This window comes from Stomoxys calcitrans, chromosome 1 (genome assembly GCF_963082655.1).
Source record: "Stomoxys calcitrans chromosome 1, idStoCalc2.1, whole genome shotgun sequence".
NCBI lineage: Eukaryota > Metazoa > Arthropoda > Insecta > Diptera > Muscidae > Stomoxys > Stomoxys calcitrans.
The window spans coordinates 142,092,797-142,119,163 of record NC_081552.1 but is presented as its reverse complement, the minus strand read 5'-3'; the positions used below and the strand labels follow the sequence as shown (position 1 = coordinate 142,119,163).

The window sequence follows — 26,367 nt, the reverse complement described above, 5'->3', positions numbered from 1 at the left end:
CCTCATCTTGTAAACTCCCCTAAACCAATGGCAATATGGGGTTTAAATAAATGGTTTTTGAAAGAAGAGCACGATGCTGATATTTTTTCAGGGCCAAGTGCCTGGGAGACCACCTCACCCCCGAAAACACCCCTAAATCAGATATCATGAGAGGGCCGAAATAAAGTATTTATAGTACACTTTACATCCAAACTTAAATTCGTAGACCAATAAAAATCATATGGGATTCGGACAAAGGCACTTATATTGTTAAATTGTTAGTCAAGCGATATACTATTTTCGTAGCATGGTATTTCACTAAAAGCTCTTTAATTGTCGAAAATAAATATTCCAAGGAAACTTTTGTTCCATATAAAGTAAAAGAAGGCGCAGCGGAGCGGGCCCGGGACAGCTAGTTAATTTATAAATAAAGAAAAACTAGTGTAAACCACCATATACCAAGAATGAAAGGCATTGTCAGGATAAAGAAACTTTATATTTATCACAAATTCTTGCAAGAATTTATCGCAAAAGCATGTACTTTGATTGTAAACAAAGACCAACGTTTGTAAGGAAAGAAGTTTTCTTTGGCGAAAATGTACATTATGTCAAACGAATTATTTTTTTTGCGTGTAGTAATAGTCCATTGTTATTAAAAATGGCATAGGAAGTGATTTCGTCTTATTCAAGAGTCATCTGTCAAAAGTCGTTCCCAGCGTCATGTTGTTCAATTTCGTTGGGTGAGTTATACTTCTCGAATTGTGTTAGTGATAGGTCACAGTTTTGGTTTGAGAACAGCAGAGCGATTACTTGTTTATTGTTAAATCTGAGCATATTGTTGTATGACACCATCGTATAAGAGGGATGGAGTCCGTGGTTTCCGTTTTGCTATTAGTAGTTAGTATTTATTTATTGCTTAATACTACAACAAGTTTTAATATATAAGTAATACTATCTATTGGGCAGAAAATGCCTGTAATATAAAATAAAAAAAATTTTAATCTTTAATAAATAAATATAAAAACTGAGAATTTGTGGGGAGTTAATACAATGGTGATGAGTTATTTCATATCACGGTGGTAGATTAAAGTATTTTCGAATAGGTTTCGGATACTTTAATTTAATTGGCTACAGTTAAAGGAATAAATGAAAAAAAATTCATAGAAAAATTATCTTAAAAAATATTATGTGTGCGATATGTAAGTTGGTAGATTGGTATAATAGGTATAAAGTAAAGAAATACAGTAAAAACATAGTATAAAGAATAAAAAAATAATAATTAAGAATAAAAAATAAAAAAAGAAGAAAAAAAAGCAAAATAGAACATAATCAGGTAAAGAAATTTATTGTAACATAGTAGGGAGAAGGTTAAAGGTCAAATTGCAGGAAAAATTAGATCTCAATCTTGATGGAGTGCCAAAATGCACAGTATCAGCGAATCAGATATTAGGTGTCAATATCTAACTGAAGTTAAACAATTTAATCGCGATAACCTGGAAAATTTTAGCCTTTCATGCAGGTATCTCGGTTCACCAGAATATAAATTAACAATTTGGAGAAGTCTTCGCCAATAACAGATGAGTTAGTGGACAAAATTTTTAGTATTAGGTTGTTCTTAGAATGCATATATTTATCCTCCAATGAGGGAAGTCCCGATCTAATCAATAGAATTTTTATTGGTGCTGTACGAAAAGCAAGGGCTAGCTCTAATGCTGTCATGATAGATGCCTTTGATAGTTTTTAATATCTTTGGAGTGTTTCCAAATAAGAATAAATCTTAGTTAATTTTGCTGAGCAGGAGAGTATCGACAAGTGATTCGATGGGTGTAGCACTTTCCCGAGAGGAACTTTATTATGTTCGATTTGGGAATTAGATCTTTCTCCAGTTTCAAATAATGCTCTTTCCACCGGTAGTTCATTTCAGAAACAATTCGGAGTATTTTTAGCCTATTAATTATATAATAGATTAAGTTAAATTCTACCTTGTAACACAATTCTAACTCAAGTTTGCACCAATTATAATCAGATCTAAGGTGATAATTTAAACTTTTCCGGGGTATAACTGGATTTATTCGATGTTATGATACACAATTATATTAAACGCCTTTCATGTTGCTCAAATGATTTTTGTCATTGAAAGTACCTATGGCGACACTTTAAAAATTGTCAATTTCTGAGTTTACCTTTCGTCCATCACTTTTTAACCACCACTGGTCTATACGCTTAAATACTCACGCTCTTTCTCTAGTAGGAGGGTCACAAGAGAATAATTATTGGTCCGGTAAACGAATAATAGTTTGCGGCTATCAAAACACTCTTGCCATTAATAGTTTTTAGTTTTGCAACAAAAGAAATGTACTTTTACTGATTTCACTTACTCACGCTCACGCACGAAGATTTTTAGCTCAATCACGGTCACGCGGGGTCACGTCATTGGATTTGGATCTCACTCACGAATCACCCGACTCTCGCGTGATTCAAGTGTGATACGACAGCTTACAAATCACGTGCACACCGCTAATTCACATCCATCTTTCCTGCATATGTGTAACACTTAGGTTTTGGAATGAGATATTTTGGCACCTGATGTTCTGGTCTAGTCGAAAAAAGCAGTCATAATGTCGAAGAATATGCGGTTAGTGGTCTAATATATATCATTGTATAAATGCAATATATTATTGCATAAATGCAATGATATATTCTTACACCCACCACCATAGGATAGGGGGGTTTACTAATTTCGTCATTCTGTTTGTAATTACTCGAAATATTCGTCTGAGACCCCATAGAGTATATATATTCTTGATCGTCGTGACATTTTATGTCGATCTAGCCATCTCCGTCCGTCTGTCTGTCTGTCCGTCTGTCCGTCCGTCCGTCCGTTCTGTCTGTCGAAACCACGCTAACTTCCGAAGGAGTAAAGCTAGCTGCTTGAAATTTTGCACAAATACTTCTTATTAGTGTAGGTCTGTTGGTATTGTAAATGGGCCTTATCGGTCCATGTTTTGATATAGCTGCCATATAAACTGATCTTGGGTCTTGACTTCTTGAGCCTCTAGAGTGCGCAATTCTTATCCGATTGGAATGAAATTTTGCGCGACGTGTTTTGTTACGATATCCAACAATTGTGCCAAGTATGGTTCAAATCGGTCCATAACTTGATATAGCTACCATATAAACCGATCTTGGGTCTTGATTTCTTGAGTCTCTAGAGGGCGCAATTCTTATCCGATTTAAATGAAATTTTGCCACGAAATATTTTGTTACGATATCCAACAATTGTGCCAAGTATGGTTCAAATCGGTCCATAACTTGATATAGCTACCATATAAACCGATCTTGGGTCTTGATTTCTTGAGTCTCTAGAGGGCGCAATTCTTATCCGATTTAAATGAAATTTTGCACGAAATATTTTGTTATGATACCCAACAACTGTGCCAAGTATGGTTCAAATCGGTTCATAAACTGATATAACTGTCATATAAACAGATCTGGGGACTTGACTTCTTGAGCTTCTAGAGGGCGCAATTCCTATTCGATTTGGCTGAAATTTTGCATGAAGTATTTTATTGTTACTTTCAACAACTGTGTCAAATAAGGTTCAAATCGGTTCATAACCTGATATAGCTGCCATATAAACCGATCCTGGGATCTTGACTTCTTGAGCCTCTAGAGGTCGCAATTATTATCCGTTTTGTCTGTAATTTTGTGCGACGGATCCTCTTATGGCCATCAACATACGTGTTTATTATGGTCTGAATCTGTCTATAGCCCGATACAGCTCCCATATAAATCGATCTCTCTATTTTACTTCTTGTTTATATTTTTATGTACCTATTAATAATTTTATTTATTTATGGATTTATTGTCTACACAACAAGATAATAATCTTATAATTAGAGTGTAGATTTATTTTTATATAATACATCCGACTAAAGTAGGTTCTTAATGAATAAACTAGGTTACAATAAATAAAAAGTGGAACAAAACAGTGTTTACAAATAAAAGTGTTAAAAAAACAGACGTATGTAATTGGGAATTTAACAAAAAGCTCAAATAAAAAAAAGTAAATAATTACAACAAGTAAGAGCGTGCTAAGTTCGGCCGGCCGAATCTTATATACCCTCCACCATGGATCGTATTTGTCGAGTTCTATGCGCGGTATCTCTTTTTAGGCAAACAAAGAATATAAAAAATGACTGTTATGCTATTGGAGCTATATCAAATTATAGTCCGATTCGGACCATAAATGAATGCTGAACATTGTACAAGTCGTTGTGTAATATTTCAGTTCATTCAAATAAGAATTGCACCTTGTAGGGGCTCAAGAAGCAAAATCAGGAGATAGATTTATACGGGAGCTGTCTATATCAAGCTATTGATCGATTCAGACCATATTAGACACGTGTGTTGACGATCATGAGAAAAGCCGTTGTACAAAATTTCAGCCAAATCAGATGAGAATTCTGCCATCTAGGGGTTCAAGAAGTCAAGATCCCAGATAGGTTTATATGGCAGCAATATCAGGTTATTTATCGATTTACGCCATACTTCGCACAGTTATTGAAAGTCATAACAAAACAACAAAACACCTCATGCAAAATTTCAGCCAAATCGGATGAGAATTGAGCGCTCTATTGGCTGATGAAGTCAAGATCTAAGATCGGTTTATATGACAGCTATACCAGATTATGAACCGATTTGAATCGTACATGGCACAGTTGTTGGAAGTGATACCAAAACACCACGTGCAAATCGGATGAAAATTGCGCCCTCTAGAGGCTCAAGAAGTCAACACTCAAGATCGGTTTATATGGCAGCTATATCAAAACATGGACCGATTTAGCCCATTTACAATACCAACCGACCTACTTTAATGAAAAGTATTTGTGCAAAATTTCAAGTGGCTAGCTTTTCTCCTTCGAAAGTTAGCGTGCTTTGGACAGACAGACGGACGGACATGGCTAGATCGACTTAAAATGACATGACGATCAAGAATATATATACTTTATGGGTCTCAGATGCATATTTCGAGGTGTTACATACAGAATGACGAAATTAGTATACCCCCATCCTATGGTGGACTATGAGAAAAATTGAATAAGCCGTCTTTTAAATGTAGTCGTGTTGCTGATGCATTGAATATCGTGTGGTAGATTATTCCAAAGATGTATGTTGCTAATATAAAATTGTCGTTCAGACATAAGACTCCGTCTTCTAAAAGGTATTAACTTTCTTCCTCTATCAGATTGGGATAACCTCAGTATCTCAAACAAATATCAGGGTTTCTTTTCCACAATAATCTTATGTAAAAATATTAATGATCTGGTATTTAGATTGCATGCACCACCACTGTAGTACAGGGTATTATAGATTTGTGCACTTGTTTTCAACGCTAAGAAGGAGAAGAGCTAGACCCATCGATAAGTATACGGATCGGCTTAGAACCACTTCCTGATTCGATTTAGCTATGTCCGTCTTTCATTTAGCTATGTATGATTTTCACAAAATTTTGCATAAGTGTCTTTTTTGGTCCAAGGACTATTGTTTTGAACGAAATCGGTCCAGATTTAGATATAGCTCCCATATATATCTTTCATCCGATGTGCTTTTTAAAGCTGTAGAAGCCACAATTTCGGTCCAATCATTACAAAATTTGGCACGAAGTGTTTTTTTTAACGACCCAAAATGCTTGCAAAATTTTATTGAAATCGGTCCAGATTTAGATATAGCTCCCATATATATCTTTCATCCGATATACCCTATTAAAGGTGTAGGAGACCCAATTTTGGCATGAATTTGGCATGAAATGTTTGGTGTCACGTCCCAATAGGTGTGCAAAATTTCATCATAATCGGATCAGATTTATAACGTTCTCATATGTGTGCAAAATTTCATAAAAATCGGTCCAGATTTAGGTATAGCTCCCATTTTTATTTTTCGTCCGATATGGCCTTTTAAGGCTGTAGAAGCCACAATTTTGGTCCGATCTTTACAAAATTTTGGCAAGGGCCGTTTTATTCAACGTCTTCATATGTGTGCAAAAGTTTCATAAAAATCGGTCCAGATTTAGATGCAGCTCCCATATATATTTTTCATCCGATATGGCTTTTTAAGTCTGTAGAAGCCACAATTTTGGTCCGATTTCTACAAAATTGTTCATGAGATGGTTTAATTGACATCCCAATACGTGCGCAAAATTTTATCAAAATTGATTTAGATAAAACTCCCATATATATATTTTATGCGTTTCGACTTTTAAGGCTGTAGAAGCCACAATTTTCGTACCATCGTAAGAGTAGGTATGCAACATTCATGCAAGTCTGACTAAATTTGGATATAAGTGCTATCTATTAAAAGTATTACGTATACTCGGTGGTGTAGGGTATTATATAGTCGGCTTCGCCCGACTTTTGCCTTTCCTTACTGGTTTTGTCATTACGTTTACAACACCAAGCAATATTCAAATCCATATATCTTGATCGCCGTCTATATCGGGCTATATCCTTATAAAGCCCCCATATAAACCAATCTCCTGCATTGATTTCTTAAGCTTTTGGAGGCTGCAATGCTTATCCGATTTGGCTGAAATTTTGCAAACCGGTTTCTTTTGTGACCTCCAACATTTTTATAGAGTATAGTCGTAATTGGTTCATAACCGTTTATAGTCCCCATATAAACGAGTTTTCTGATTGTACTTCTTGAGCTCCTAACGGGCTCAAATCTTATCCGATTTGGGTGAAATTTTGCAAAATTTCTCCTACGACTCCAACTCCCGTCTAATCCGACCTCCAGATTTTACTTCATAAGGGCCTAAAGGGCGCAATTATTATTTGATTTCACTGAAATTTTGCAAAATGATTTATCTTATAACCTCCATGTCATGTATAGTCTGAATCCGTGCCTTATGGACTTATATAAACAGATCATCCCACTTTATTTCTTAAGCATATTTCGGAAGCAATACCTAACCAAATAAAAAAATAAAAAAAAAACAAGAAAAAACGCATTAAGTTCGGCCGTGCCGAACTTTGGATATCCATCATCACCACCATCATCAGAGTGTGGTCCGATCTGGACCAACTCACTGGTCTAAATTTCATCGAAATAGGAAAATACGGCTTTATATGGGCTTAAGACCCTTAATCGGTCTATATGGGAGCTATATCCAAATGTTGTCCGATCTGGACTATGTTTAGGAGATCAGTTTATAAGACAGCTATATTTTAATATGGTCCGATCTGCACCTGAATATAGTCAGGTCGGAAAACGAAAGTTTGACACTCGGTTCCAAATTTCAGCGAAATCGGGTAATAAAAGGAGATTTTATAGGTTTAAGACCCTTAACCGGCAGATCGGTCTATATGACAGCTATATCTAAATATAGTCCGATCTGGATACAACTCGTTGCGGATGTCGACATGATGTCACTGTTTTAAATTTAAACAAGTAAAAGCGTGCTAAGTTCGGCCGGGCCGAATCTTATATACCCTCCACCATGGATCGCATTTGTCGAGTTCTTTTCCCGGCATCTTTCTTAGGCAAAAAAAGGATATAAGAAAAGATTTGCTCTGCTATTAGAGCGATATCAAGATATGGTCCGGTTTGGGTCAGAATTAAATTATATGTTGGAGACCTGTGCAAAATGTGGGCCAATTCGAATAAGAATTGCGCCCTTTATATGGGAGCTGTATCGAGCTATAGACCGATTCAGACCTTAATAAACACGTATGTGTCGGATAGGAATTGCGCCCTCTAGAAGCTCAAGAAGTCAAGTTCCCAGATCTGTTTATATGACAGTTATATCAGGTTATGAACCGATTTAAACCATACTTGGCACAGTTGTTGGATATCATAACAAAATACTTCGTGCAAAAATTCATTTAAGTCGGATAAGCATTGCGCCCTCCAGAGACTCAAGAAGTGAAGACCCAAGATCGGTTTATATGGCAGCTATATCAAGTTATGGACCGATTTGAACCATACTCGGCACAGTTGTTGGATATCATAACAAAAAAGTCGTGCAAAATTTAATTCCAATCGGATAAGAATTGCGCCTCTATAGGCTCAAGAATCAAGACCCAATATCGGTTTATATGGCAGCTATATCAAAACATAGCCCGATAGGGCCCATTTACCATACCAACCGACCTCCACTAATAAGAAGTATTTGTGCAAAATTTCAAGCGGCTAGCTTTACTCCTTTGGAAGTTAGCGTGGTTTCGACAGACAGACGGACGGACGGACATGGCTAGATCGACATAAGATGTCACGACGATCAAGAATATATATACTTTAGTATACCCCCCATCCTATGGTGGAGGGTATAAAAATTGAAGAAGGATGTCGAAGGGCCTAGCACAACTCACTCTTGCAAATGTAGGCAAATTCGGACAATAAATGCGCCTTATATGGGCCCAAGACCTTAAATCGGCAGATCGGTCTATATGACACCTATATCTAAATACAGTCCGATCTGAACCACATTTGGGCCAGATGTCTGGAGGCTTAAAACGACTCACTGTTTCACATTTCAGCGAAATCGGATAATAAAGCATTTATGGGCTTTAGACCCTTTATCGGCAGATCGGTCTATATAGTAGCTATATCCAAATATGGCCCGATTTGGTCCGTTCAAGAACATAACCAGCGTGCATCAAAAAGACGTAGTATCTGTGCCAAATTTCAGCGAATATCTAAAATTTTGAAGGCTGTAGAGTGATTACTACAGACGGACGGACAGACACACGGACATCGCTAAATCGCCTTAGAATTTTACGACGATGCGAAATATTTATACTTTGTAGGGTCGGAAATTGATATTTCGATATGATGCAAACGGAAGGACTGAATGAAGATAACCCCTACCCAATGGTGGTGGGTATAAAAAAAATCGCTATATCTTATTATGGCCTGATATGGGGTTTAAAATTTCAACGAAGTCGGATAATAAATGCGGCTTTTATGGGCTCAAGACCCTAAACCGGGCGATTGATCTATATGACAGCTATATCTAAATATGATTTTACTATTTCAAGAACTTAACCTGCGTGTAGACAAAATCCGAATCTGTGCCAAACTTTAGCTCAATATCTCAATTTTTGAAGGCTGTAGCGTGCTTACAACAGACGGACACAAAGACGTCGTTAAATTAGCTTAGAATTTAACGACGTTCCAGAATATATGCAATGAAAAAAGTTGGCCCAAAATTTAAAATTTTTTCTTGTTCATAGAATAGGAAATCATTTTAGATTTCTGTCTTAAATAACAAGACCCAAATTGAAGGATTTATTAACCTACCATTCAAAATAAAACATCCTTAATATGAAGGATTTTCCTTTCGTTCACCAAAGGGAATGTTTAGTAGAAAATTTGGAAAATTGATCATCTTTAAATAAAGTTTGCTAATCTTTGGCTCGAATCTTTAAAATTAGGACAAACTTTTTTCAGTGTTTACTTTGTAGGTTCGGAAATCGGTATTTCGATGTATTGCAAAGGGAATGACTTTGGTGGTGGGCATAAAATCTATGGAGTTTGTTGCTTTATCATTTTTAGTTTCTGCCAATACAAAAGAACTTGACAAATGCGAGCAATGGTAGATGGTATACTAGATTCGGCCCTACCACACTTAGCTCGTTCTTACTACTTTTGACTTTAAGACGAAACTTTTTAAAATTGGTACAAGTCTTTACTGCGATATGTTTTCGAAAACTGCGATATGTTAATTAAATAATAATAATAAATGTTTGTTTTATTTCGCTAAAATACCAAGTTTGTTAATCAAAAGATTTTTGTTTTGCAGGAGAGGAGCGGATTTTGAGATTAGAAACCACTCCGCTCCGGATTCAAAAAATTTCGATCCCGCTCCGGCAAACCGCTCCGAATCCCGTGTTGATACTACCCGTGTTATTATATGGTTCTGAGACATCGGTACTTGTGAAAGCAGACGAATCAGTGCTTGGAGTGTTTGAGAGTAAGATTCTTCGTAACATTTATGGACCAGCTTGCATTGATGGAGAGTATCGGCGTCGTATGAACCATGAACTACATATATGAGCTGTATGACGACGTTAGCATAGTTAAACGCATCATAATACAACGGTTGCGTTGGCTAGGTCATTGCAGAATGAATGAAGAAGCTCCAACGAAGAAGTCTTTTGAAGGTGATCACGATGGTACATGCAAACCGGGACTGCTAAGAACCCCATGAAAAGATCAAGTGCTGAGAGTCGCCTCAAAATTTGGTGTCAGAGATTATAGAAGGAGCGCAGAAGATCGAGATGCTTGGAACGCTGTTCTACGTTCGGCTAATGGGACAAATGTTCTGTCATAGAGTAAAGTGAAGAAAGAGGCGAACTTGGGGAATACCTTTGTCCAAAGAGAAATGGTGGGAGTGGTAGTAGTTATTTATTCGAACTCTCAACGCGCGTTCAGTTAAAAAATGTCATTTTTTGGCTGACTCCCATGGACTGCAGCGCATCAATTATGACGTGAATTCCAATGCGGTCAAAGGCTTTTTCAAAGTCAATTGCTAGAATGGAGGCGTGGCTTTACGAGAATAGAGTTTAAGTTGTATAATAATCTATATTTTTCAAGACGTCCGTGCAACCCTGTTGGGATTTGAATGCGACCTGATTAGTAGATATTAGTTTCCTACACAGAAAAAATATTCACTCAAATTTGACAAAACATGATTTATAAAATCAGTGTAACAATGTCATTAATTGCTTTGATAATTTGTGTCTTTGAAATTTTATTTTCCATTGAATCATGACATGCGATTGGTACAAAAGTCTAATTTTTAACAAATTTTTAACTGGACAAATTGAAAATGTTATTTATGGGCATAAGCAGTATGTAACTGCTTCTACAAGAACGAGATAATACTGTGTTCTCTTTCACACACATGTTATGTGAATAGACGTGCAAATGGGTCAAATATATGTACGCATACACCACAGAATGCAAAAACAAAGAGAAGACAACAAACAATTGGCGTGGCTAGATGGAAATAAATTTGGCAAAAAACACTTCGAGAAAGTGAAAGATATTTTTTTTTTCGGCTTCATAACAAAACATACTCTTGAAGTAAATTGAATTGGAGGAGTGAAAATCAAACAAGTATGAGCGTGCTAAGTTCGGCCGGGCCGAATCTTATATACCCTCCACCATGGATCGCATTTGTCGAGTTCTATCTCTTTTAGGGAAACAAGGAATATTGAATAAGAACTGTTATGCTATTGGAGCTTTATCAAGTTATAGTCCGATTCGGACCATAATTGGATGCTGAATATTTTAGAAGTCATTGTGCAATATTTCGGTTCATTCAGATAAGAATTGTGCCTTGTAGGGGCACAAGAAGCAAAATCGTTAGATCGGTTTATATGGGAGCTGTATGAAGCTATTAATCGATTCATACCATATTAGACACGTATGTTGAAGATCATGAGAGAAGCCGTTAAGGCTCAAGAAGTCAAGATCCAAGATCGGTTTATATGACAGCTACATGCAAAAGTATAGTCTAATCGGATGAGAATTGCGCCCTCTAGAGGCTCAAGAAGTCAAGACCCAAGATCGGTTTAAATGGCAGCTATATCAAAACATTGACCTATTTGCGCCATACTTAGCGCAGTTCTTGGAAGTGATACCAAAATACCACGTGCAAAATTGCAATCAAATCGGAAGAGAATTGCGCCCTCTAAAGGCTCCAGAAGTCGAGACCCAAGATCGGTTTAAACCAACCGACCTACTCTAATAGAAAGTATTTGTGCAAAATTTCAAGCGGCTAGCTTTACTCCTTCGAAAGTTAGCGTGCTTTCGACAGACGGACGGACGGACATGGCTACATCGACTTAAAATGACATGACGATCAAGAATATAAATACATTATGGGGTCTCAAACGCATATTTTGAGGTGTTACAAACATAATGATGAAATTAGTGTACCCCAATCCTATGGTGGAGGTCTTTTGGCATCACTTCCAACAACTGCGATATGTATGGTTCAAATCGGTCCATGTTTTGATATAGCTGCCATATGAACCAATCTTGGGTCTAGACTTCTTGAGCCTCTATAGGGCGCAATTCTCATATGATTTGGAAGAAATTTTGTGCAACGGCTTCTCTCATGACCTTCAACATACGTGTCTAATATGGTCTGAATCGATCAATAGCTTGATACAGCTTCCATATAAACCGATCTCCCGATTTTGTTTCTTGAAAAACAAGGCGCAATTCTTATCCGAATGAACTGAAAAATTAAACAATAGCATATTCTTATTCAATATTCTTTGTTTGCCTAAAATGAGATACTGCGCATAGAACTCGACAAATGCGATCCATGGTGAAGGGTATATAAGATTCGGCCCGGCCGGACTTAGCATGCTCTTACTTGTTTCAATTTAAAAATAATTTCTTTGTTTTACACTTTAAAGATATGGCGTCGAAAGTGATAAATGTATGAGAAGTAAAAGAAGTAAATACCCGAGAGACCGACGTACATTCCAATCCCTTTCCTAATATTCCATCTACCAGCACATCTTCTTATATATAAAAATCAATTTGTGTTTGTTTGTATGTTTGTGTGTTCCTTATAGACTCAGAAACGGCTGAATCGATTTTCTTGAAATTTTCACAGATGGTGCATAATGACTCCGTGGTGAAAATAGGGTACTACATTTTTGATATTTGAACGGGGGCGGACCCTCCCCCTTACCCTAATTTCAGAAACGCCAGATCTCGGAGATGGGTGGTGCGATTAAGCGAAATTTTGTGTGCTTTCATATAGTACCCTAAAAATAAAACCTACCATATATATATTTAGACCAATCACGACAACATGGGACTCAAATGAAAGGTATTTAGGATAAGAAAACGTATCTGATATCCAATTGTCGACCCAAGTGCTAGGGGGACCACCCTTAGCCTCAAAACACCCCTAAATCGGACATATTTACCGACCATAGCAAATGAAAGGTATTTGCGAGTAGAATACGAATCTGCTATCCAAATGTGGGACCACGTTTCTGGGGGTCCACCCCTTCCCCAAAACACCCCCCAAACTGGACTTATTTACTGACCATGGGAATATGGGGATTAAATAAAAGGTATTTGAATGTAGAATACGAATCTGATATCCAAATATGGGACCAAGTGTTTGGGGGGCCTCTCACCAAAAACATCCCCCAAAGGGGACAAATTTACGACCATAGCAATATGGGGCTCAAATAAAAGGTCTTTGGGAGTAAAGCACGAATTTGATATCAATATTCGGGAAAAGTGTCTATGCGGCCACGCACTCCTAAACACCACCCAAATAGTAAATATTTTCTGACTATTGCAATATGAGGCTCAAATAAGAGGGGTTTTAAAGGGGAGCACGAATCCGATATATATTTTGAAGACCAACTCACTGAGTGGCCGCCCATCCCCAAAACACCCCCCAAGCCCGTCACGTTTGCCGACTATGGAAATATGGGGCTCAAATGAAAGGTATGTGGAAGTAGACCATGTATCTGATATCAACGTTAGGGACCAACTGTTTAGGGGACGTCCCACCACCATAACAACCCCCAAATAGGACGTTTGCTCACCAAGACAATTTGGGTCTTAAAGAGAGTGGAACTTAATATTCATAGTTTTTAGGGCCAACATATTTGCTGACTTTTGCAATAAGGAGTTTAAATGGGATTAGAAAACGAATTTGATATCCAGTTTTGAGGGCAATGGCAATATGGGGTTCAAATAAATGATATATGAGAATAGAGCACGTTGCTGATATATTTTCCGGGCTTAGTGATTGGGGGGCCACTCCAATCCCCAAAACACCCCTAAATCGGGCATATTTACCGACCATGTCAATGTGGAGCTTAAATGAAAGGTATTGGGGGATAGAGCAAGAATTGATACTTTTTCAAAATACCCCACAAACAGCAATTTTTTAGTGACCATAGCAATATGGCGCTCAAATAAATGTATTTGAGAGTAGAATACGAATTTGATATCCAAATGTAGGACCATGTATTTAGGGCATCACCCCTTTCCCAAAACACCCCCAAAGGGAAAAAATTTTCGACCATGCCAATGTATGGCTCAATGGGGGTCATGTGTTTGGGGGACGCCTCATCCTATAAACTCCTCTTAAGTCACTGGCAATATTACCCAATATAACATAAACAAAATAATAAATAAATAGTATTTGAGAGAAGAGCACGATGCTGATATATTTTTAGGGCCAAGTATCTGGGGGACCACCTCTCCCCCGAAAACACCACTAAATCAGACATCGTGAGAATATCGGACTGAAATAAAGTATTTCAAGAATGAAGTTCACCTTACATCCAAACTTAAATTCGTAGACCAATAAAGATCATATGGGATTCAGATTAAGGCACTTATATTGTTAAACTGTTAGTCAAGTTAGCATGGTATTTCACTAAAAGATCTTTAATTGTCGAAAATAAATATTCCAAGGAAACTTTTGTTCCATATAAAGTAAAAGAAGGAGCAGCGGAGCGGGCCCGGTTCAGCTAGTATTGCTATATAAATGTCTTTGGTTTGAACCTCATTGACAGCATTAATAAATGCAATAACTATTGAAAAAAGTTGATTTTTCGATTTTTTCCTCATATATATAGGGCGTACGCCACTGAAAATTTGTGTTAATCATATAGTTGTGCCATTAAGATATGCTCCGATTGTAATCACAATTAGTTTTTAATTTTAATAAAAAACAAGTAAAAGCGTGCTAAGTTCGCCCGGGCCGAATCTTATATACCCTCCACCATGGATCGCATTTGTCGAGTTCTTTTCCCGGCATCTCTTCTTAGGCAAAAAAAAAGGATATAAGAAAAGATTTGCTCTGCTATTAGAGCGATATCAAGATATGGTCCGGTTTGGACTGCCATTAAATTATATGTTGGAGACCTGTGTAAAATGTCAGCCAATTCGAATAAGAATTGCGCCCTTTGTGGGCTCAAGAAGTAAAATAGACAGATCGATTTATATGGTAACTGTATCGGGCTATAGACCTATTCAGACCATAATAAATACGTATGTTGATGGTCATGAGAGGATCCGTCGCACATATCAGGCAAATCGGATAATAACTGCGACCTCTAGAGGCTCAAGAAGTCAAGATCCAAGACCGGTTTATATGGCAGCTATATAAGGTTATGAACCGATTTGAACCTTATTTGACACAGTTGTAGAAAGTAAGAATAAAATACGTCTTGCGAAATTTCAGCCAAATCGGATAGGAATTGCGCCCTCTAGAAGCTCAATTAGTCAAGTCCCCAGATCTGTTTATATGACAGCTATATCAGGTAATGAACGGATTTGGACCATATTTGGCACAGTTGTTGGATATCAGAACAAAATACTACGTGCCAAAATTCATTCAAATTGGATAAGAATTGCGCCCTCTAGAGGCTCAAGAAGTCAAGACGCAAGATCGGTTTATATGACAGCTATATAAGGTTATGGACCGATTTGAACCATACTTGGCACAATTGTTGGATATCATGACAAAACACGTCGTGCAAAATTTCATTCCAATCGGATAAGAATTGCGCACTCTAGAGGCTCAAGAAGTCAAGACCCAAGATCGGTTTATATGGCAGCTATATCAAAACATGAACCGATATGGCCCATTTACAATACCAACAGACCTACACTAATAAGAAGTATTTGTGCAAAATTTCAAGCGGCTAGCTTTACTCCTTCGGAAGTTAGCGTGCTTTCGACAGACAGACGGACGGACGGACGGACAGACGGACGGACATGGCTAGATCGACATAAAATTTTACGACGATCAAGAATATATGTACTTTATGGGGTCTCAGACGAATATTTCGTGTAGTTACAATCAGAATGACGAAATTAGTATACCCCCCATCTTATGGTGGAGGGTATAAAAACGAAATATTTTAATGCAATACACTTCATTTTGTATTGGCAATTAACCGACTGAAGTAAAAAAGGTTTTTATTTTATGGAAAAAATACCAATTATTTATTTCAATTAGGTCAGTTAAACGTGTTTTTGAAAGAATAAACAAGTTTCCAATAAATTGGTTTATTGAGTTGGTGTCCGCTTTAATTTAATTATTCAGCTCGTCCTAAATGCAAATAGTAAAATTGTTTATTGCTTATACTCATTTGTTTATAGGTAGGATTACAGTAATATTTTTAATTGTACATACGAATTTCTTAATTACACCAATACTTCCATTTTTTCTGTGTAGTGTTAAGAAACCAACATAATCTATCTGAGAGGGATATAGGCCTATAGCCAGAGAAGTCTGTATCGATTTCATTCGGCTTTGGCAAGGTGACTATTACAGCTTTCTTCCAAGAATGAGGTATAATACCGCTATCAAAGACGAAGTTATAAATAGTAATTATCTTTTCTTTACTAAAATGTGAAAGTTTTTGTAACATAATGTAAGAGATTTGGTCTTAATGCCATTGCAGTTCTGCTGTTTCATCACTGATGCCAGTTCGTTTGTAGGTGGACTGCGATAGTACATATATATTCCAAGTTTAGCTGCACAAAAATCTATTGTTAAGTTGAATTCGAATGCCATGTTATTGTTTTCTATAGCGGTAATTTCTTATTTTATGTTCTTGCCTGATAATTTGATTATTCCATTCTAGAGCAGAATCTATATGGATAGTTTTACCGAATGTGATGGAGCTTAAGCTCTTCGCCTTTTTGCAATCGAATCTAAATTTAGCATCAGTTTTCTTGTATTGAATTAGGTTTTCCAATGTAGTTTTTCTCCGGAATAGTGTGTATGTATGCATTTTAGATTTTCGGAGAACAGATAAATCCTTGTTCCATCAGGGCACGCAGTGTCTGGCTGCTATGTGTTTGGTAGGAATGTTAATGTTAGCAGCTGATCTAAAAGCCGTGGTAACGATTTCATTAACCGTATTGGGAATTTGAGTAAGACGATTATTTACCAATCTTCCATCGACTTGTAGTTGGTAGGAATCCCACTTAGCCTTTTTGTAATTGTATTTAGGAATTATTTCCCCTATTGAAATGTTTGAGCTCGAAGTGATATACATGCATGTGTAATGATAGGAAAGTGATCGCTATGCTAGAGATCTTGTAATATTTGACGAGAGAGTGTGAACAACAGCTTGTGTCGATATTTGTATAAGTGTTTAAGGTAGAGTGGGACTGCCAACATTAATTATACATAAGTTATTCATATTGAGAGTATTTTCTTGCAAAGTTTTCCGAGTGTAATTTCTGCTGGATTTCCATTATACATTCCAAGAGTTCACGTCGCCAACTAGCATTATAGGTGTAATGTTTCTATTGTAGTTGTAAAATGTTTGGGTGAATAAAAATGGACACTATGTTAACCCTAATGCTTAATGTTACCTCAATGGCCTCAGTGTCTCTTGAAGCGAGACAAAGTGAGCATGGTGCTCGTTTAATACAAGTTGAAGATCTGCATGGTTGTAAAGGAAACCTTTCATGTTCCATTGAGCAATTACAGTTTTGATGTTAAAAAGTATTACAAAAGATTAAATGTAATTTTACTCTGACATTTTATCTTTCGGATCGTCAACAGCCGATCTTCTTTTATCTCCTCACCGAAGGATGGGGGTATATTAATTTTGTCATTCCGCTGCCATATAGACCGATCTCTCGACTTAAGTTTTTAGGCGCATTTATTTTCTGATGTGGCGGAAATTTGGGACAGTGAGTTGTGTTAGCCCCCTCGACATCTTTCTGCAACTTGGCCCACTTCGTTCCAGATTTGGCTCTCTCGATTTAAGGTTTTGGATCCATAAAAGGGGCATTTATTGACCGATTTCGCCGAAATTTGGGACAGTGAGTTGTGTTAGGGCCTTCGACGTCCTTCTTCAATTTGGCCCAGTTCCGTACAAATTTAAATGTAGCTGCCTTATAGACCGATCTCTCGATGTAAGGTCTTGTTCCCCTAAAAGACGTATTTATTGTCCGATGTCGTCGAAATTTGGGACAGTTAGTTGTGTTAGGCCCTTCGACATCCGCTGAAATTTGGCTTACGTTAGGCTTGTCGATATCAGTTTCGTATATGGTTCAGATCGGTCTATGTTTGGATATAGCTACCTGGGTTAGGTTAGGTTTAGGTGGCAGTCTGCCATCAGACTCGCTTAGACGTTTTCGTCCATTGTGATACCACAGGAACAGAAGAAGGAAGATGCTTTCTAGTTCCTACCGTTGAACCAGCCATATCGCTTTAAAAAGCCCAACAACTTCCGAATGTTCACATCCGCTAAATCAGACAGGTTCCCAAAGGAATTAGAAACTAAAGAGGAACTCATTCTGACTGCTAGTGCGGGACAAATACACAGAAGGTGTTCTATAGTCTCTTCTTCTTCGATGTCCTCACAGCTTCTGCAAAAGTCATTGCTGGCAACCGCAAAAAGACAAATATTTTTTTCTGCAAAATTGAATAATGACTTCTACTTATTAGACCACTCAATTTCCGGGCCGAAATCGGGTCAAATTGGACCATATTTCGATATAAATTATGCATTTTTCACCGGATTATGACGAAAGGTGGTTTACATATATGCCTAAGGTAGTGGGTATCCAAAGTTCGCCCCGGCCGAACTTAACGCCTTTTTACTTGTTTTAGGTATATTTGATGCATTAGATACTGAATCGGGTGTGGAAATGGTTTCAGATACTTGTGTAGTTTTTGTTGATAATTGTTCTATTTGTGAGGTAATTGTTTGAGTAGTTTCTCTTTGATTATTGCTTGGCTAGCTCTCTTATCGGTAAGAGAGAGATTGTGGACTATTGGCTCTCTATTAGTGGTGCTGTGTTTTGTGGAAGCTGTTGTCGATGCTTTTTTTGTCATTTGAGATCGGGTTGGTTTTTGTAATGGTTGTTTCGTTTTGTTGTGAAGTTGTTGCCGTTTTGTACTTCTTTTTCGTTAACGGGGTTTTGAATGTTGGCCTTTTTTATACCCTCCACCATAAGATGGGGAGGTATACTAATTTCGTCATTCTGTTTGTAACTACTCGAAATATTCGTATGAGATCCCATAAAGTATATGTATTCTTGATCGTCGCGACATTTTATGTCGATCTAGCCATGTCCGTCCGTCTGTCTGTCGAAAGCACGCTAACTTCCGAAGGAGTAAAGCTAGCCGCTTGAAATTTTGCACAAATACTTCTTATTAGTGTAGGTCGGTTGATATTGTAAATGGGCCATATCGGTCAATGTTTTGATAGCTGCCATATAAACCGATCTTGGGTCTTGACTTCTTGAGCCTCTAGAGTGCGCAATTCTTATCCGATTGGAATAAAATTTTGCACGACGTGTTTTGTTATGATATCCAACAACTGTGCCAAGTATGGTTCAAATCGGTCCATAACCTGATATAGCTGCCATATAACTGATCTTGGGTCTTGACTTCTTGAGCTTCTAGAGTGCGCAATTCTTATCCGATTGGAATGAAATTTTGCACGACGTGTTTTGTTATGATATCCAATAACTGTGTCAAGTATGGTCTGGGATCTGGGGACTTGACGTTTTGAGCCTCTAGAGGGCGCAATTCCTATCCGATTTGGCTGAAATTTTTCATGAAGTATTTTATTCTTACTTTCAACAATTGTGTCAAATAAGGTTCAAATCGGTTCATAACCTGACATAGCTGCCATATAAACCGATATGGGATCTTGACTTCTTGAGCCTCTAGAGGTCGCAATTATTATCCGATTTGCCTGAAATTTTGTACTACGGATCCTCTCATGACCATCAACATACGTGTTTATTATGATCTGAATCGGTCTATAGCCCGATACAGCTCCCATATAAATCGATCACTCTATTTTACTTCTTGAGCCCCCAAAGGGCGCAATTCTTATTCGAATTGGCTGACATTTTACATAGTTCTCCAACATGTAATTTAATTGTGGTCCAAACCGGACTATATCTTGATATCGCTCTCATAGCAGAGCAAATCTTTTCTTATATCCTTTTTTGCCTAAGAGGAGATGCCGGGAAATGAACTCGACAAATGCGAACCATGGTGGAGGGTATGTAAGATTCGGCCCGGCCGAACTTGGAACGCTTTTACTTGTTAATGCTCATTCTTTCCTTTTGTTGTATCATTGCGTCTTCGAGGTATTTCACGTTCTGTTTGAGGGGTGTTGCTTACTGGCTCGTAAAAAACACATTTGTTTTTATTTTAGGGATTAGAATCTCTTTTCTTTGCAGTGTTAGTGAACATTGTTTGTTGGTTGCTGTTTGGTTGCAATTAACGCATTGGATGAAGCGCAAACCTCGCATACGGGATTGTTTTTGCAATATTTTTCTGAGAAGATATTTGTGCTAATCATCGTAATGACATTACATCTTAGCCATACCACCACTTCTAAAATTGCAAAGATTTCCGTTTGGTACACACCACAGTGGTCGGGTAACCTTCTCGGTCGTCTAGTTTGGAACCATCCGTATAGAAATATTTGTAACTTTTATATAGCACTTAAACATACAAATGTCACCAAATCCCTTCATACCCCTATGATCCAAGACCAACATTCATGCAAAATTTCATGATTTTAGCTTTAGCCGTTTGGGCTGGGCGTTGATCAGTCAGCCAGTCACGCAACTCTTTTATATGCATATGTATATATTGGTAGCGGAGCGGACCGGGAGTATGCTAGCCGGCCCCGGTTCGCTCCGCTACCCCAATTTTAGTAGCACCTCCATTTTGGTGTTCGACTTCCGAAAGCTCATGCAGTCACACAGTTTATAAAATTATGAAGTTTTGTCATATCTGCGAATGAAATTTCGGAATCTGCATCCACTTCTGTTAAGAAAGAAACAAATAGTACCAAGAATAACAACACTTTCTTACCACTTTGGTACTACTTTTCCAAAATCGATACTTTTTCAGTCGGTAAAGAAAATAAAGGTGTAACTTAATCCCAGTTTTGAGAGCTATTGCTCAATCTGCGAAGAAAGTACCATTTTGTATTTTTAGTACCCAAATGCACGAATTTGAAAAAAATTTCAAGCCACCAAATAAAGGGTGATTTTTTTGAGGTTAGGATTTTCATGCATTAGTATTTGACAGATCACGTGGGATTTCAGACATGGTGTCAAAGAGAAAGATGCTCAGTATGCTTTGACATTTCATCATGAATAGACTTACTAACGAGCAACGCTTGCAAATCATTGAATTTTATTACCAAAATCAGTGTTCGGTTCGAAATGTGTTTCGCGCTTTACGTCCGATTTATGGTCTACATAATCGACCAAGTGAGCAAACAATTAATGCGATTGTGACCAAGTTTCGCACTCAGTTTACTTTATTGGACATTAAACCAACCACACGAATGCGTACAGTGCGTACAGAAGAGAATATTGCGTCTGTTTCTGAGAGTGTTGCTGAAGACCGTGAAATGTCGATTCGTCGCCGTTCGCAGCAATTGGGTTTGTGTTATTCGACCACATGGAAGATTTTACGCAAAGATCTTGGTGTAAAACCGTATAAAATACAGCTCGTGCAAGAACTGAAGCCGAACGATCTGCCACAACGTCGAATTTTCAGTGAATGGGCCCTAGAAAAGTTGGCAGAAAATCCGCTTTTTTATCGACAAATTTTGTTCAGCGATGAGGCTCTTTTCTGGTTGAATGGCTACGTAAATAAGCAAAATTGCCGCATTTGGAGTGAAGAGCAACCAGAAGCCGTTCAAGAACTGCCCATGCATCCCGAAAAATGCACTGTTTGGTGTGGTTTGTACGCTGGTGGAATCATTGGACCGTATTTTTTCAAAGATGCTGTTGGACGCAACGTTACGGTGAATGGCGATCGCTATCGTTCGATGCTAACAAACTTTTTGTTGCCAAAAATGGAAGAACTGAACTTGGTTGACATGTGGTTTCAACAAGATGGCGCTACATGCCACACAGCTCGCGATTCTATGGCCATTTTGAGGGAAAACTTCGGAGAACAATTCATCTCAAGAAATGGACCGGTAAGTTGGCCACCAAGATCATGCGATTTGACGCCTTTAGACTATTTTTTGTGGGGCTACGTCAAGTCTAAAGTCTACAGAAATAAGCCAGCAACTATTCCAGCTTTGGAAGACAACATTTCCGAAGAAATTCGGGCTATTCCGGCCGAAATGCTCGAAAAAGTTGCCCAAAATTGGACTTTCCGAATGGACCACCTAAGACGCAGCCGCGGTCAACATTTAAATGAAATTATCTTCAAAAAGTAAATGTCATGGACCAATCTAACGTTTCAAATAAAGAACCGATGAGATTTTGCAAATTTTATGCGTTTTTTTTTAAAAAAAAGTTATCAAGCTCTTAACAAATCACTCTTTACATACGATATCGGTTTAAAAATAACCCTTATTTTCAAATTGCGTGAGGTACGTATGTTTGATTTTCGCATTTTTATTCCACTTATGTTGGTACACATGTCTGTTATATATGTTAATAAAATCAACCATTTTGGATTGTTTTCGATTTTTTACTATTCGAAAAATGGATCAAAGCAACTGTATTAAGTTTTGTGTGACCAAAAAGTGCGTTTCAGAGGATTAGAAAAAACGGAAAAAACTGGAAAAATATTTGAGAGGAACTTTTTGAAGGGGACAAGATATTGTAGTTATTGATAAATAAATACTTATAAAAAATTTAAAATAAATGCTATTTTTTATCAGACTTCAGTGCGGATTTAAAAAACCCTTTTAGTCACCCAGTATATACTGGATGGTATTTTGTCAAGACTACGATAATTTTTATTAAATTTTACCTGTCGCCATTCATTGTAAAAGTTGATAGTGTTATTCATACCAAATGTGTTTTATTTTATTTCCTAGTTGTACCATCATTCCAAATCACAGAGCTCTATCTCAATCCGTAAAGAAAGTACAAAATGGTACCAAATGGGGTACTAAACTTATGTTTTTTTTTTTTTTTTTAAATCAGCCGAATAGGTCGTGAAGGGCTGTATCTGTGGACGTGCCCCTTTAATAATATGCATTATCTTGCCGAGACAAGCGATCTCCAGGGATCTTTGCCTTAAGATATGTTTCTATCAACCTCTCTAGAGTCTTCAGCATAATGAATGACAGACAAATGGGACGATAATCTTTCACATTCGTGTGACAAGGTTTTCCTGCTTCTGGAATGAAAATTACCTTTGAGTCCCTTCATCTCCCCAAAGGTATATACGATATGCTGATTCAAGCAGAGTATATCTAGCTATACCAAGTAGCCAGCTTATCGGACACAACTTGTAATTAAACCGATGATACATCATCAGGGCCTGGCGACTAAAAGAGTCGAATCTTTTTATAGCCCAAAAGGATTTTCGACCAGCCACAAATTTTCCAATACCTCCTACGAAAGGATACCAGTGACAACCTATTCTGGCGCCACATTGTCCGTTGGAGAGATTTCCGGGAAGGGTGTATCAACGAGTAGTTCCAGAGTTTCCTTACTAGACATTTTCCATACTTTCTCTGCAAATTGCAAATTTTGCCAATGAACACTCCACCAATGAACATATCGCACCTTTACAAGTTTCGAGGATATGATCTTCCTTAGCCAAGAGACCTCAGATGTGTACTCTACGGAGCTGCAGAATTCCACCCAGGATTTGTTCTTAGCTTTTTTTAGCTCGCCGTTGTTTTTTCTTAGCTCAGCCTTATAGACGACCAAGTCGTGTGGTGCCCTGGTGGCATTCGCTTTGTTAAAGCGCCTTCTGCAGCCCTTCCTTAGACCAATCAGCTCTGCAGTCCACCATGGCTGTCGCTGCTTACCCCATGGTTTAGCTCTAGGACATGCTGACACAAGCAAGTCGTTCAGAGCCTTCGTGATTCGGGAAATGATGAAGTGTATATTGACATTTGTCATAAATCTTTGGATATCAAAGTGGGTGGGAAAAACATTAGCCGGAAATCGATTCCACATACGAACAGTTTGGGCGAAATAAGAATTCTCCCTATAATGCATTGTATGGTCCGCTGGCCAATCAATTACAAACGGGTGTGAGTTCCTGGAATGTCTAGTATCCCTGACATACGTCCTTACATCAGGAATAAGAAGACGAATATCTGACGAACACACACCATGAAAGTACCGATAAAACAGCGCCAAACAACCCACATTGCGACGATGATCAAGGGAGGCAATAGAGTTGGATACCCTTCTGTCCCCAATCAACGCCATCGCTCTTCTCTGTACACGGTCCAGTAGCTCCAGGGATGATTTTGAAGCTCCAGCCCATACATGTGAGTTGCACTCCATTTTTGGCCTTATGAAAGTGGTGTAGGTGTTAAGAAGATCAGACGGAGTGAAGTAATTCTTACACCGTTTAAGGATGCCTAAACCCTTGAATGCTTCTTTCGACACTGCGAATACATGTTTAGACCAACGTACATTACTTTGGATTTTCATGCCTAGAACATCAAAAGCTTCTGATTGCTCAACATTTATACCGTTAATAGACAAAGATGATCGTAATGGGTCAGTGACAAAAAGCAGCACTGAGTCTTCCGTGCATTTAAATCTACTCGATTCATTCGACCCCACTCAGAAATGGCCAGCAAATCCAGGCAGAGTGTATCATCCATAACCCGCCTCTTGTCCTCAATCTCTCGAAGACTCGACCTATGGTCGAATGAGCACAAATGACAGAGATACTGTCATCCGCAAATGAGTAGATCGGATTCGATGTCTGACCCAACAGATCGTTAATGAAAATAAGAAAAAGAGAAGGAGAAAGAACAGAGTCCTGGGGTACACCTGCGGTCAATTTATGCCCATTGGATGAGAACCCATCTATAACGACTCGAATAGTGCGATCTCTGAGAAAGCACGAAATAAATCGAACGAAGACATTACCGACACCAAATGCGACAAGCGATGACGATGAGTTTCTTCCTTGAGCTTGTCGGGTCCCATCTCGACGCCTTCCCATCCTCTTTTGAAGGTGGCAGCGGAATTTTGAGTCTTCTGCAATCCACCAGACTTAAGAAAGTTACCCAGACAAGTGTCTGCAGAGTCGCCACCTGATTTCCCAACCCTACCGCTTCTGTAGACCTTCAGCATTAACTTGTTAAATCCATAGGATACAACTCCTTCATACTTTTGAGGTCTGCATATCTCCGGTCGCCATCAGCCTCATCCAATCTTCCAGTTGGTGGTTGAAAGATTGGGATTACGATCCCTTAGTCTCCCAAGTATGGATTCAGGTTCTGAGAAAATCCTTGGTATCCATGCATGTGTCTTTGGTCGTTCTTGGCTAAACCTAGTGATGAAACTGGGCAGATTTTACCAATATTTGTTAAGTCGCAACTATACATTTCAATTGAACGTTGATCCCAGAATGCTATTAGTTGGTTTCGTCCACGAAACCAGTCTACATCTTTACAAATTGTAGGAGGCCCATGCTTTTCCGCAAGTGCGTTGGAGTGCACACATGACAGTCCAGTCTTCACCAAGCTATCATTAGCGACATTTGCAAAGGTTCTGGACTCATTTTACTAGAGTTTACTTTGTTCTTTTAGCGATGGGATGGCCTCCCCTTTATTCGCGAGAGTTTCTGAATCATTCCTGCCAAGCCTCTCAATAAACCTGAGAGCGATGCACCTTTTACTATTAGGAACACTCAGAGAGCGAATTGGTTTGCCAGAGAAGGCCGACGCCCTAGGCAAATTATAGGTATTCGAAGATAAAATTCATTCTAGCTTGTCTTCAAGCCTCCAAGAACCAGGTGTCTTAATACTACCACCGCAGCCGCTGGGCCTTTGGGCCATTAGGTTAGGTTGGACCCATCGATAAGTTTACGGATCGGCTTAGACTCACTTCCTGATTCGACTTAGCTATGTCCGTCTGTCCGTTTGTCTGTCTGTCCATGTATTCTTGTAATCAAGGTACAGGTTGCATTTGTTGTCCGATTTTCACAAAATTTTGCATAAGTGTCTATTTTGGTCCAAGGACGAACGATATTGAAAAATCGGTCCAGATTTAGATATAGCTCCCATATATATTTTTAACCCGATGTGCGCTTTTAAAGCTTTAGAAGCCACAATTTCGGTCCAATCCTTACAAAATTTGGCACGAAATGTTTTTTTTAACGACTTAAAATGCTTGCAAAATTTTATTGAAATCGGACTAGATTTAGATATAGCTCCCATACATATCTTTCATCCGATATGCCCTATTAAAGGTGTAGGAGACCCAATTTTGGTGCGATCTCTACCAAATTTGGCATGAAATGTTTCGTATGACGTCCCAATAGGTGTGCAAAATTTCATCTAAATCGGTTCAGATTTAGATATAGCTCCCATATATAACTTTAGTCCGATTTGTCCTATAAAGGCTTTAGAAGGCACAATTTTGATCCGA

At 38.2% G+C, this 26,367-nt stretch overlaps 1 protein-coding gene across 7 annotated transcripts in view; it reads right to left on the bottom strand.

The window, feature by feature from the left end:
- The window catches only part of LOC106094892 (adenylyl cyclase 78C), a 384,230-nt gene that overhangs the window by 44,760 nt on the left and 313,103 nt on the right, over nucleotides 1-26,367 (bottom strand). The window lies entirely within an intron of this gene.